The sequence below is a fragment of the Nomascus leucogenys genome, chromosome 13 (assembly GCF_006542625.1).
Source record: "Nomascus leucogenys isolate Asia chromosome 13, Asia_NLE_v1, whole genome shotgun sequence".
NCBI lineage: Eukaryota > Metazoa > Chordata > Mammalia > Primates > Hylobatidae > Nomascus > Nomascus leucogenys.
This window is the reverse complement of record NC_044393.1, coordinates 63,314,262-63,329,811: the sequence shown is the minus strand read 5'-3', so window position 1 is coordinate 63,329,811 and position 15,550 is coordinate 63,314,262. Positions and strand designations below refer to the sequence as shown.

The window sequence follows — 15,550 nt, the reverse complement described above, 5'->3', positions numbered from 1 at the left end:
CTTTGGCAACTCCTAAACATCCTCTCCCCAGCCCCAATGCCAATATGTATTCAAACACACAAACTAATCCAACCTTATTTAAATATGCCTAAAATGAATTCACATTTCTCCTGATGCTCAATTGGCTTAAGGTTATGAAATGTATGGCAATCATAGTTGCAGCTATTCAGTGAATCTGCCTGTCACTTAACCAAACTAAAGTATAAAGATGATCCAAATAAAGTTTGGTAATGCATCTTGAAGAGAACTGATGTACCCCTTTGAGTTACATGTTTGTACATAAGGGAGAAAGGGCCACAGAATGCATATATGTGGGGGTTCTTTTTTGGTCCACCTGTTTCCCCCTGCAATTATTGGTAATGACACTAAATATCAGTGTATCTGTCTAAAGTCCATTGTGCAGGTCATTAACTGGCCTTAGACTACATCTTGTCTGGCTAAAATAAGACCTACTAGTCTGTCCTGGCTAGTTATTCAAAATTGGCTGAGTCCAGGACTCGGGGGGGCATAAATGCGATCAATATTTACAGGTGGCCTTAATCCTGCTGCTTGAAATCCTGTTAATAGTAGCCTTAGTTAAATGCTTTATGAGACAAATTGAATGATTTAATCCTAACCTCTGTCAGTCAAGTTAATCAGAGTGGGCCAACAACATCACCAACTCATGAAAATTCACCAAAAACCAAGACAGCATATTTGGTAGGCAGAATAATGGCTTCCCAAAAATGTCCACATCTGAATCCCCAGAACCTTTGAAAAAGTTATGTTACACAGCAAAAAGGAATTAAGATTGCAGATGGAATTAAGATTATTAATCAGCTGATCCTAAAACAGGGAAATTATCTGGAATTAGCCAGTGGACCCACTGTAAACACAAGAGACCTAAATGTGGAAGAGGTAGGCAGAGGAGGCCAATGTCAGAGTTATGCGATGTTAGAAAGACTCAACCAGTCATTGCTGGCTTTGAAGATGGAAGAAGCCTCCAAGCCAAGAAATGTAGGCAGCCTCTAGAAGCTGGAAAAGGCTAGAAATCAGATTCTTCCCTTGTACCTCCAGAAAAAAAAACATGGCCTTCCTGACACCTTTACTTTAGACCAGTGAAATCTATGTCATACTTCTGACTTCCAGAACTATAAGATAATAAGTTTATGTTGTCTTAAACCACTAAGTTTGCAGGAATTTATTAGAGCAGCCATAAGAAACTAACATAGTGCAGGGTTCAGATTTGAAAAAGACATTCTCCATGAGCTTCTGGTCCTCCTATACCTTTTGCCAGATGCACCAAGAATACAAATTCTATGCAGTTTTCACCTGGTGTATTTCTTAGGGTTGTGCTTGCAGTGAATAACCTTAAGGGATAAGGTATTATATCTGGGACAAAGAGCAGGCTTGCTTATTGTTTTCTACAAAAGTAGCAGATATCCCTAGCTGAGTGTTCCTCAGCTGTAATGAATACCCTGTGTGTGCACAGGATCCATTTTGGCCATATTGTATCACCCCTGCAGCACTTGGGAGCAAAGGAAACTAATGTTCATGTGGCTTGCATGAAACTCTCTAAGAGTTTCATGTCTTCTGCTAGAATCCACGAAAGAGTAACAAGTTGACTTATTACATGTAAGTAGGGTAAAATCAAATACCAGACCTGGTACTCTCTGGCTAATCTAATAACACATTGAGAATCCTATTATTTTAATATATATACCATTCTCCAAACCACCACAGATTAGGGGTAGCACAGAAAGTGACAGCTTAGATTATTTTTCATGAAGATTAACATTAGTTTGGCTAAAGTGTAAAAAAGAAAAAGCCCAAGGGCTTTTTTTATGACTCTCCCCTTGTGCCCAAGGGACAGTATTTATAAGTGGTTAAGACCCACTTACAAGGGCCCAAGTCTGGTTCTTCTATTTATTAGCTATGTGACCTTGGGCAAGTTATATAACTGCAAAAATGGGAATAGCAGTACCTATATTATAAGGCTGGTGAAATATTAAATGAGTTAATATGTGTAAAGTGATTAGAAGACCTGGCACAGAGCAAATACAATAGACTTTAAATGTTTTCATTAACTGCATTTCAATGATATTACATCAGAACTAGGGAGCATCCAAGGAGCTAGTGGGAAAGAAGGCACAATTCCTCTTCCAGTTCTAAACTTCTTACTGTACAATTTCCTCATAAATGTGTAAGGACTGGATGGAATATAAAATAATGGTTTTATAAGAATCATTTTACAGGGGTTGTACTGAATATTGAGAATCATATTTTAAATAAGAGTCATTTAAGATAGCTCTCAAAAGCAGAATTTATTCAAGAAATCTACCTCTGTATTTCTCTGTTACAGAATTTTCAGTGCATTTGAGTAAAACAAATCTGATTAACACTATAATTTAATTTACTTAAAGGAGATGTAATACTCCAAAACTACTGTTATAAGGAGACTTATTCATAGAAGTAAATAAAATAATTATGAAACTGATGAAATGAATATGTAAGCCATTTTACAAGAGGGATATATTTTTCCTTCTTTTCAATGAACGTTTAAAGCTCTCCTTCAAGCTCTTGGTAAATCTATTGATCTGTGAAACACAGTGCACTCCAGGGAGGCAATTCAGTTGACGTTAAATATCAAATGATGAGATGAATAATGATCATACCTTTTGGTAATTAAACATCTTACAAACCTTTTAAATGATTCAACGTCAGAAAGTCAAATGAGGTCAAGCATATTGTATTTTTTCATTCTTATATTAATCATACAAATGACAATCTTTTTAAAATACCTAGAATAATACAACATAGTAAAAATTTTATAAAATATTTAATGACAAAATATATGATATATCTAGCTTACTATTTGTATAGTTAATGTCTTTTCAGCACACAGAATTGCTGTTCTTAAATGCTCTATTCTATTCTTAAATGCCTTTAACGTTGTTTCAGAAATATTTCAAACCATTTTTGTGGATGTGCAAAGGAGAACATGTGGGAAATGTTAATTATTAATAGTAAAGACAAAGTATCATTAAGAGAACATGGATTATAGAGAAAGAAATCATCTGAACTTCAATTTACGACATTTCCACATGCACACTGTATTTTTTTTTTTTTTTTTTTTTGAGACAGAGTCTCACTCTGTCACCTAGGCTGGAGTGCAGCTACGCAATCTTGGCTCACTGCAACCTCCATATCCTAGGTTCAAGCGATTCTCATGTCTCAGCCTCCCGACTAGCTGGGACTACAGGCATGCACCACCACTTCTGGCTAATTTTTATTATTTTTAGCAGAGACAATTTCGACACATTGGCCAGGCTGGTGTTGAACTCCTGGCCTCAAGTGATCTGCCCACCTCGGCCTCCCAAAGTGTTGGAATTACAGGCATGAGTCCCCATGCCCAGCCTCTATTTTAACAATATAAAAATGAAGGATAAAAATGAATGATATAATTTTTTATTAACAAATTCTATTTATTCTGCAGTCTAGCATTGAGCCTCCTCACACTTATTTACCATTCTTCATGTGATTAGCCACTGGAGTTTAAGATGTAAAACTTGGAAACCCATATTAATTAAAGACCTTTAGAAGCTAGAGTGTTTATTTTGTTTGCTAAAGGCTACTTTCTGTGGCCACAAATACTAGGTCACTTGTAATATCACAAGCAAATAATCCTATAGTAAGAACTTTAAAATATTTAAAGTAAATCCATGTACCTATTTGTTATTACATAGACTACAATGTACTATATGTTATCTAATTATAATTTCATTTGAATTCCTTCTGTTAAGTATTTGCCATACTTATTCTCATCAATATACTTAAAATTATGAAATATTTCATAAAGGTATAAAGCCTGCAGCCATAAAATGTGAAAGAATAAATAAGAGAATAAAACATCTCATGTTTCATTCTTAGAGCATCAGTTTATATAGTCAATGTTCTACTTTTATATACTTTGTTTAAAATTAACTTATTTTACAAATTATTCATCACAATGAGTCACAAAGTTCACAACTAACCAATAACTAAACTGTAAAGAAACGAGTAAACTTGCCCCAAAAGTTGAGATTAAAAGTATATTATCAATAAGATTTTTTAAAACCTCTAGTTTCATATTTCTAAGGCAGACAACAAATAGAAAACGGTAAGCAGATTAAGAACACAGAAGGAGTAAAACTCTGGTTCTAAAAGAGATTAACTAGGAAACAAAGGTTTAAAAATGATCTACAAAGAAAAGAGATAAGGAAAATGGTTACTAGAGGGCATGAAAGATGAATGCTCGATGTGAAGTCATCCTCTGCTCCAGTGCTTTGGGCAAACAAGCCTTCTACTAACATCACTCAATGACTTTCAAATTCACTTTATAAGTTGAAATTTCCTTTAAAACATCGTAAGTTCTTTAATAAATATCTCCTATTTCCCAAACATGTCTTAAAATTTTCCCAAATGTAAATATAATTGCCTTCAATCATACCTTTTTTTGTATGCATAGGATTTTTCACAATCACATAGTCAAAATTCCAAACAGCTCAATTTTATCCTTCAAAAATCATTTCAAGTTCCACGTTATCTGTGACAATTACTCATTTAACAACAAGTGATATGGGGTTTTATTTCAACTGTTCAAAATTGTATTAGCTACCTATTGCTGTGTAACAAATTATGACTAACTTGATGCAAAATGGAACATGCATTTATTACCCTGCAATTTCTGTGACTCAGGTATCTGGGCATAGCTTAGCCAAGTCATCTGCTCGGGCTCTCACAAGATTGCAATTAAAGTATAAACCAGGCTGTGTTCTTTTTCTTGAGCTCAGGACCCCCTTCTAAGCTCACTTGATTGTCAGCAGAATTCATTCCCGGATTTGTAGGACCGAGATCTCCATTTTCTTTCTGGCTCTAGACTGGGGCTCCTTTCAACTCCTGAGAGGCTGTTGACAGTTCCTTACCATGTGGCCATTTCCCAGCCTTCTCAAAAACATGGCAGCTTGCTTCTTCAAGTCCAGCAGAATAATCACTTGCTCCAGTCTGCTAAGATGGAGTCTCATATATTTATGGAATGATTATTCTATAATCTGTGCCATATTCATTAGCTAGAAACAAGTCATAGGTTCCACCCTCACTCAATTGAAGGGAATTATACAAAGCTTTGGCTCATTATAGAGTTATCTTTCGGTGTGTCCACCACAATAATTCATAGGCTAAAATTACAGATTCTGAAACCAAACTGCTTAAGTTTAAATACTGTCTCTATTCTTATTAACTTCAAATTATGTTTCTTTATTTTAAAATGGGAGAAATGATAGTATTATCTCCTCTTAAAGTTATTGAGTATTAAATGATTTAATATTTTTAAAGTGCTTTCAAACTGAGAAGTATGAAGCAAGTAGGAACTTCCACATAGGTTTTCATTAATACATGAATATTTGTACATATATATAAATGTCTAAAACCCAGTGGTTTTACCATCAAAAGTTCATATGCTGTGACTATAAAGGTGTATATGGCAATTTCTCTGAATGAATCATATTTGCACATGTGTGAGTGCATGCTCTACCAACCACTGTTATAACCTGGAGATTCCTAAAAAACATTTGAATTAGTTAATAAAGATCAAAATATGGAATTACATGTAAGACAGAAGTCAATAAATACTGTTAGGTAATCATGATAATTACAATCTACAAGTTAAAATTCAGTAAGAGTAAATTATGGGTTGACTTCTACTAATCAACAGCCTCAGAGATTTACTTCCACTTTTTATCATTAATCACTTCTGCTTTTTATACAAATCACTAATGCTGAACTAGTCAAATGTTGTCATATAGCGATGGGTGATACTTCTACCATTTTAATTACCTTCAATGAGCTGCCTAAAAAGTATGGCAGAAAGCCACAGAGAATTTATACAAATGCCAAGTACTGGAAGTCAGGGGAAATACTCATTGTGTAAGATGTTGACCAGCTCTTGAGATGCAAGGGAATCATTTTAGAAAGTTAATCTTTCTAAACAAACATTCTTAGAGGATTCCTCCAAGTTATGCTGATAAGATAGAAGACTTTATTTTACAGAATTACAAAATGTTATACTTAAAAGAGATCATAGACACCCAGTACAAAATGCCCTTTTCATTTATATCATTTTCCATCAATAAATCACAGATCTGAACTTCAGAGAGATAAACACACTTGTCCAACTTTACAGATGGTAGCAGAGATGAAGAACTTAGGTCTCCCTGTACCAAAACCAAAGCTCCTCAGTGAGGGGCATACCACTATTTAAGAGGAGTTTGGAAAATTATGGGGAGAATTTTTGAATGTAACAATTTGAGACACTGTTAACATGTGTGGACAGGAGTTATGTTTGGTAGTCCGCCACAATAATGAGGAATGCTATTGCATCTTTCAAGACTTTCTCCAAATATTTGTGAAACTAAAAAACTTGTGACTAGACCTAACCTTATTTTATGTATGAAATAAGGGTATTTTTATATTCTTAATATAGAATGAATTTTCCAGGAGTTCAATGATGCTTATATCAAAGTAATACTTGTTTTGTTTCTAACTTGTCCGGTTTTCAGTGTTTTGAAAAACAGTACTAATGATGGTCTATGTATCACTCTTTTTGGCTGTCAAAATTAAGGCTATTCTGCAAGTAGGGCATTTATATGACTATTTCGTTAAGATAGGGAATATAAATTCTAATTTGAGCATATCAATCATTTACATTATATTGATTTTTGAAATAATATATCTCAAATATATATCTAAAAGTTTACCTTTCATATTAGTAAAGGGAGAATTAAAACATGGTTGTGTAAAAGGGGATTTGTATCTCATTGTCTCATGGGGCTAAGAATCACTTGGCCTAGTCAGTTCTGTCTTAGGATTAATTCTATATTATCTCTCACAATGAAAAGGAGTGCTTTTCGGATTTTATTAAAGACAGTTTTTAAAGATAAGCCATTTAGTAGCTAACATTTACATGTTTTGAAAAGTGTACAGATACCAACGAAAAAAAAACTCTCCAGGTGAAAATTCCAGTTTCTAATGATGTTGTGATTCACAACAACATTGTCTTTACAGGTATGAAAATTCTGAGCAGAAACACAAGAAAAGATATATTAAATCTTTATTACTAAGAATGCTTGAGCAATGAGGCATCTGGTTAATTATACCTATAGTAGTGTACTACTCAGAGAATTGCAACCAGTTGAGAATAAGAACTTTTTCTATTTTATTTTAATAATTTTTCTTGTTTCGGGAAAAAAATGTGTTTGATGAACAAAGTTGAAATAATATAGAAAATCATTAAGTATAAATAGGAAAATGAAAATCTTTTATATACTCTATCTCCCAGAAATAATCACTGATATTTTTGCATATAATAATTTTCCAATAAATAAATACATATTTTAAGGAAAATATGTTATTTAAATAGTGCTTCACACCTGCATTATTCATTTATCTAAATATTATTTGTTATTCTATTGTTTTATATGCTCTAACTTAACCAGTTCCCTTTCCTATAGTTATATAGATTGAATCGTCATCTGTGATGTAAGGAAATATAGAATCTATATATCTAATTGCCTAAAGTATAACAATAAGAACCAGAGAAGCAGCTATCTTCAGATAAGAAAAAGCTAGTAGCTTAAATCTCTTTTTCATTTCCTCTCAAAAATCCCACCAAAAGTAAAGTTGTGTGTGTGTGTATGTGTGTGTGTGAGTGTGTGTAAGGGTAGCTGCTGGAAGAATTGGAATAAGCCTTCCTGTAAGAAAATGTCACAGAAATTGCAAGGAATATCTATGTCAACCTGAAAGTGTAAATGAGTACTGTGTAATCCTTTGATTTCCTTAAATCATTTTCAGAAGACAAAAGACAAAGAAACCACTTTTCGATTCATTTTAATAACCTTTCTGAACTCTTGGGAGATAAACTTCCATCCCTGTTTTCCCTATTAAGCTCCTCAATTCTCTTCCCTAAACCCACCCTGCATTATGCAAATAGAAATCCCTGTAATGTGAAAGTCTGGTGAGGGTCCAACTCCTCAAGTAATGATTAAAATGAGTATATTAGTTAGAATATTTATAGCTTTAAGTGACAAAAATTCTAAATCGAAATATATTAAATAGAAAGTTACTATCTCAGTTGATCAAAAGGTAGAAAGGGCTTCATGTTTAATAAATTAAACACTAAATTTATTTATTTATATAACTTTAGAGAAGTTACTTAACATTATTTAATATTTATTAAATTAATAATAAAATATAAATAAGCCATACTGGCAAAAGAATAGGATTATCATAATTGGTTTTACCTAGTCAGGATCCACCTCTTGGAACTAGATATGGGGTCAGTTTCCCATGAAGTATATGCTATGTATAGTAATAAAGTATGTCTTAATAACATGAGGGTTCTGTTAGCAAAGGAAAAAAGAGAAGAAAGGATGTTGGAATGACAACTAACAGCTTCTGCTTCAAGTAGGGTGTCCATACATCTTCACCCAAGATAGTCCCAATATATACCTATTGCTTGGGGTAAATACTAACAGAATCCTTTTTACTCACAAAAGCATCTTGAATGATATACTGTATAGTTATTTACCTTGAGCAGTATATTTTTAAGATTGCAAAATTAAGTTTTAGTATATTTTTGTTATAATTATGTAAGATAATTAAACCTATAGTGAAAATAAAAATAAAGTTTCAGAATGCATATTAGCCTACTAAAATTTTAAAGTATATGAAACAATCCCTTTCAGTTGACTGAAACACTAAATACAAGTCATTCTTTCTAATTTTGTACATATGGTTAATGAGTTCTTACTAATATTTTCATACCTTAGTCCACGTGTCTCCATTTGAAAGTAAAGTGATTTATTTAAAATACATTCTATAATTCAGAAGTTAACTGATTTCAACTATGCTAGCTTCCAAAAATTTAATATACAGGTGTGGAACTGCATCATAAACCTTTTTATGCTTAAATACATACTGTGTTTTAGGCCACCAGTGAAAACACATGAGAAGTTGTTCAATTGTCCTGGGCAATAGAGTACTGGAGAGCTTTGAAGCTAAACTGCCTTAGTTCAAGTCTTAGTTCTGTCACACAGTAACTAGGTAACACTGGGCAAATTATTTAACTTTTCTGAGCCCCACACCTTCAGCTGTTAAATGAAGATTATATTGCCTTCTACCTCACAAGTATGTAACTATTAGATTGTGAATATTAAATGAGCTAATGCTGGTGGATAACTGAGAAGAATACCTGATATTACAACATGTTGGATAGTATTACTATTGTTATTACTATCATTGTTTTTATTATTTGAAGCTCAGCGTGCTGACTGAGAGACCAGACAGTAATATCAAAGAACATACACTACTTAATACTAATAATATAAAGGAGACAATGAAGCATTTTGAAAAGGATAATGAAGCATAAAGACAAAGCAGAAACAAGTGGTGAACAGAGAGACAGGAGAAGTCAAGGGTGAGCACAGGAAATGACTTAACAAACGCAGCTCTTCTGCTGCAAGTTCTCTGATCTGCAGTTTGGCATGTTGCTACAAGTCTAGAATATATTGTTAAAGGAACTAAGCCTTGTCAGATTTCCATGTAATGCTCTCCTCATTTTGAGAAAACTTTTCTTGACACACGATTTCCTGAGGGCAAGTTCACACTCAAAACCAAAATCTCAAAAGAAAGAAATGGCTGGAGTCCATAGCAAATAAGTTGTACTTCTAGATAAAGGAATAGACTTTAACACTTACTGATCAATCAGAAGGAAATAAGTATAGAATATAATAATGAAGATAAGTATACAATATAACGGCACTGGAACACTAAAAATAACAGCATTATTTTAAAAATATTGGGTAACTAATTATACCTTCAGCCCCACTATATGAGGAAAAACTGCAGTGTGGTAACTTCTCTGTCAGTTCACTCACAAGGGAACATGGAGCATGTTTATTTTTATTCAGCCTCACATAATTTTGGAGACAACCCGAACCCTGAAACTGACTGAACCTCGAAACTGACTGAATCCCACGGAAGAAAAATAGTCAAATTCATGGTCAAGAACGAAAGCAGCTCTTCTTAACAAACGTTACTTTAAAAGGCAAAAAAGTGTCAAGGATTTCTTTCAGACGGCTTACTGTTCTTATGAGAATGTAATGTATCTTTTATGCCTGACTGTGACAGGGTTAGTGGAAATCATTATAAAAAATAGTTAATAGTTGTGCGAACTGATGGACTATTGGGCACTTAGAGGCAAAAAATGCATATAGTGCTTCCGCTACGGCCGCCATTGAAGAGCAGCAGCCATGGCTCTGGGCTACCCCTATGACAGTGGGCCTCAACAAGGGCCACAAGGTGACCAAGAACGTGAGCAAGCCCAGGCAGAGCCGCCACCACGGGCGCCTGACCAAGCACACCAAGTTTGTGCGGGACATGATTCAGAGGTGTGTGGGTTCGCCCCATAGGAGCTGCGCGCCATGGAGTCACTGAAGGTCTCCAAGGACAAACGGGCCCTCAAGTTTCACTGAGAAAAGGGTGGGGACACATCCGCGCCAAGAGGAAGCAGGAGGAGCTGAGAAACGTTCTGGGAGCCATGAGGAAAGTCGCTGCCAAGAAAGACTGAGCCCCCTGCCCTGCCCTCTCCCTGAAATAAAGAGTAGCTTGACAGAAAAAAAAAAAATGCATATAGTGGATATAACTAAAAAGTAAGCATAAATCATCACCTGTGAAACAAATGAAATGTTTTAGCAAAATTTTTTAAAAATTAACTATACACATTTAAGAGGGGCACAGATGGAAATTATCTTAAATTTGGAGAAACCACAAGATAAATTATAAGAGAAAGATTAATGTGACAGAATCTTTATAAGGTTGAAGAGAGATACTGCCTTTAATCAGCAAGTTCAGAAATTTTCTTACAAAATTCTTTTATTGATCTGTCCTCTATAAATGTTTACTTTTCATCTGACCCAGCAATCATATAAGAGATCTTCATTTCTCTGCATCAGATGTTCAAAATATCTTCATGCAAGGGCTCAGATCTTTGTATTTCACAAATCAAATGTGTCAATATATGTTATTGTGGCATTATATGCTATTGTAAGTTCACAGGATTCAAGATGCTAAGGCCACTTTAACATTTTTCTTCCTTCCCCTAATTATTTCACATGATATGTAAAACACATATATTGCAATTATTCTTTGAATAAACCTAACAGTCTTATTCAAAAAAGAAAAAAAAAACTCCACAGAATACTTTTCAGAAAAGGTTGTTCTTATGTGAACACATAATCTTGATTAATGAATAAAATGCTCAAAATTAATATTATCTTTGGGTAGGCTAAGGTTTACTGCTATTTTCCAAACTTAAGATTCTAAAGTGTACTCTGGCAAATCCATTCATTTGTGTTGTTTATTAAATTATCTGAGACTACTGATCCATACACTTAAGTGTCACAAAAAGAGAAAGAAAAAAAAATCATCACAATATTGTAGTCCCAAAAGTTTTTATTCATATTACTCTCTTGGAGAGAACCCATTGTTTAACACCAAAATAACATGGCAGTTGAGAATTATATTTAACATTTAATTGTACTGAAAAACCTAAATATTTTAAGTCTAATATATCAAGAATATTTACCCCTTAATATACTGAACATAAAAAGTATTCTGTTTCACTGCTGTGCTTTCTTTATGAGCTTAAACCTAGCAAATTATTCCATTTGATTTCAGAGAATTCTCATATGGCAATCTATTTTATTTACTTTATCTTCAATAAAATGGTTCAGTGAGCATTAGCAACTCCAAGACACAAGTTTCAATCAGTCTTCAGGCAAAGGAGTCAATCTACATTAGACCTACTGTGCTGTGAGATGCAGCTAAAAAGTTGGAATAAGGCAAAGCAACAGTGAAAATGTGAGCCAAGCCTAATAAAGGCCACAGAAAAGAGAAAGAAAGCTCTCCCCAGGCTCTCACATGCATTGCTTATACAACACCAGGTGCCAGGTTCAACACATGAAGAGCTCCTTAATAAGGCTGACAGCTAAAAGGAGGCTTCGGACTATAACTTCATTTTACATGACACCTACAGTAATAGTCCTCTGTTCTCTGGCAGACAATAGTAAAAACTCAAATTGCCAACAGTTTAAAATGAGGTTTCATAGTCATCCCTTGGATATCATAAAGGGGAAAAAAACGAAAACATTCAAGCTGCATGGTATCTCTTCTATAGCATTTTCATACAATTACTAATGTAACAGTAGTTTCAGTGAACCTTTCCTTACAAATTTGTAGGACATTTTAAATATAGCTGCTGGATTAGATTTTAACCACAAAACAATCAGTAAGTTTGAGCAACAACTCATTTTGGAAAATGATATCATTAAAGACTAATTCCAAGAAATGTGGAGTAGTACTGTTAGATGCCGTGAAAATGTCTCCCAAAGCACAAACTTTGTAATAAGTGATGCTGGTTCATATTTGATATGGGCTGTAAAAAGCAGATTATTATAATGGTGCACTTCCCAGCAAATAAGACCATTAAAAGGGTACTTAATGTTCAGTTGAATTGAAAAGCAGGCCAGTTAAAATCCATATTTTCTATTTTGTATAACGATATCAAAAATTTTACTAGCGGATAGTTCCAAGCCACAAATTTAAAACTATAAACATAAACTCTCATTTAAAAAATATGAACAAGTTTTCGTTTTCTCTTTTTTTAATATAGTGCATTACGTTTGTCCAAATTCTATCATCACATCAATAGGAATGAAATTTGGAGTTATGGTCTAATGAGAATTTATGTATGTATGTATGTATACATGTATGTATGTGTGTATGTATACATGTATGTATGTATGTATACATGTATGTATGTATGTATGTATTTTGAGGCAGTGTCTCTATCTGTTGCCCAGGCTGGAATGCAGTGGCACAATCCCAGCTCACTGCAACCTCCACCTCCTGGGTTCAAGTGATTCTCCTGCCTTAGCCTCCTGAGTAGCTGGGATTACAGGCGCCTACCACCATGCCCAGCTGATTTTTGTATTTTTAGTAAAGACGGGGTTTCACCATGTTGGTCAGGCTGGTCTCTAACTCCTGACCTCAGGTGATCCCCCTGCCTCGGCCTCTGAAAGTGATGGGATTACAGGTGTGAGCCACCACACCCAGCTGAGAATTTATTTTTTTAAATGTTGCTCTATTACTTGCTGATACATACTTTTCAATTCACTTTTCTGGAAACCAAATGTATTATTTTTCTAGTGAGCTCAATGCTTCAAAGTACAGCACTCCAAATATGTGTACATATATCTAGATACTTCCATATGACTCTAGTATTTACACCTCCATAAAGGACATTAAAAGATAGCAGAAAACTATCACGATATATTAGTAGAAGAGATACTGCAAGCCCAGATCCTGTTAGCATATGGGTATTTATTCCAAGCAGCTCTTCTACAAAGAATGAGTATCAGACCAGCACACAGATGTACGCAGTCATGAGTAAGCATGACTCTCCAACATTGATGTGATCAATAGGCAAGATATTAAAAGCAGCTTCTGCATGTTGTGAAATCAGTATTCCAGGTGAATCTAAACATTTCACGTTTTCTTTCCATTTGGCTATCTTGTAAATATACATACCTATCTCTTCTATTACATATGCCTGAGAGACATTGTATTTCATAGACTGTTAATCTTTATATTCCCCTCAAAGTCAAGGGCAGTGCTGAAATTTGTGCATATAATTTGAGGGTTGAAATAATATATAATGTATTAATTATCTATGAGTGCATAAAAATTACCACCCAAACCTAGCAGTTTAGAACAAAACCATTTATTATCTTGTATTAGTCCATTCTCACACTCCTATGAAGAAATACCTCAAACTGGGTAATTTATAAAGGAAACAGGTTTAATTGACTCACAGTTCCACATGGCTGGGGAGGCCTCAGGAAACTTACAATAGTGGCAGAAGGCACTTCTGAAGACAGGGTGGTAGGAGAGAGAATGAGTGCCCAGTGAAGGGGGAAGCCCCCCATAGAGCCATCAGATCTCCTAAGAACTCACTATGACAAGAACAGGATGGGGAAACCGCCCCATGATTCACTTATCTCCAACTGGTCCTTCCCACAACAAGTGGGGATTATGGAAACTACAATTCAAGATGAGATCTCGGTGCTGACACAGCCAAATTATATCATATCTCAAATAGTTACTGAGGCTCAGGAATCAAGGGGTGGTTTAGCTGGGTGGCTTAGACTCAGAGTCTTTCAGGAAGTTGCAAATTGTTTGTGGGCTCCTTCCTGGCTGTTTGCTAAAGGGCTTAGTTCCTCACTATGAATACCTCTCCATGGCAGCCAGCCTCCCCCAGAGCAAGTCATTTGAAAGAATGGGAGAGACAGAAACAGAGACAAAGATAAGAGACAGAAACAGAGAGAGACAGAGGCAAGACAGTGGGAGAAAGAAAGGAAACTCAAAACATATGTATTAATATCATGCATAACCTAATCAGAAAAGCAACATACCAGCAAACAGAACTTGTGCCATATTCTATTGATCACATAGGCCAACCCTGGTAAATATGGGCGGAAAAAATATAATGGGGTGAAAACCAGAAAATGGGGACCATCTTAGAGGCTGCCTACCACAGCTATCCCTCTGGACTCCAGTGATTTGTGTTTTTCCCATATGTAATTGGTTTCAAAGGTGTAAGTTGTAATGGATTCTCACAAGTAACTTAAGGGTTATTTGAGGTATATATTTCAAATTACTGAGCCAATATAAGAATGAATAACTTATAAAGAACATCTTCTGAAATATGACTGTCAAACTGAATACTGGCTGTTAGACCACTGTTCTAAATCAAGAAGGTGTTTTACATATTCAGTGAATATTTCTAAAGATACTATTATATGCAACATCGTAAGAAACACACAAATGAGCAACATTCTGTGATCTCTATGGGTAGCAGGGGAATTAGATTAATGATCACATGTCTGTAACATCCGATTGACTATGATGGGGTATGATACTATGCAGAAAAAGTCCTAGGCTAGCTAAAAAGGAGGTAAGAAATAAGAAAAATATAGTGGAAAAGGTAGAAATTTAAATGTGCTTTAAAAAGGTAGAGAATGGGACAGAAACAATGAAAAAGATGTACATTGACAAAGGTGTAGGCAAGAAAGCGTAAAACATGTAGTTAAAGGTATGCATATCAGAGTAAAGAGAAAAGGTAAGATATTTGGGTTTTGCCACATTCTGGAGTGTACTAAATACCACACTAGGCTACAATTAGTCTGGTGGTTTTGGCCAGCTTGAAACAATGGATGAATTTTAGGCAAAGAGTAATAGTCTGCTGGGAATTACACTGTAAGAAAACTCTATGAAAATAAAATTTTACATGTTTCAATAATATTATTAACTGTAACATAATTATAAAACGTTAAAGTAACATATTTCATGAATTTTAAGTTTAACATGCTTTGGCAGACAGTCCCTAGGGTGGCCCCCATGTTCATGCCCTGTAAAA

The 15,550-nt window shown here is 34.7% G+C and overlaps 1 protein-coding gene and 1 pseudogene across 1 annotated transcript in view; one reads left to right on the top strand and one right to left on the bottom strand.

Annotated features, from left to right (window-relative positions):
* Window positions 1-15,550, bottom strand: part of FOXP2 (forkhead box P2) — a 405,995-nt gene that overhangs the window by 385,946 nt on the left and 4,499 nt on the right. The window lies entirely within an intron of this gene.
* Window positions 10,345-10,642, top strand: LOC115837982 (annotated as a pseudogene).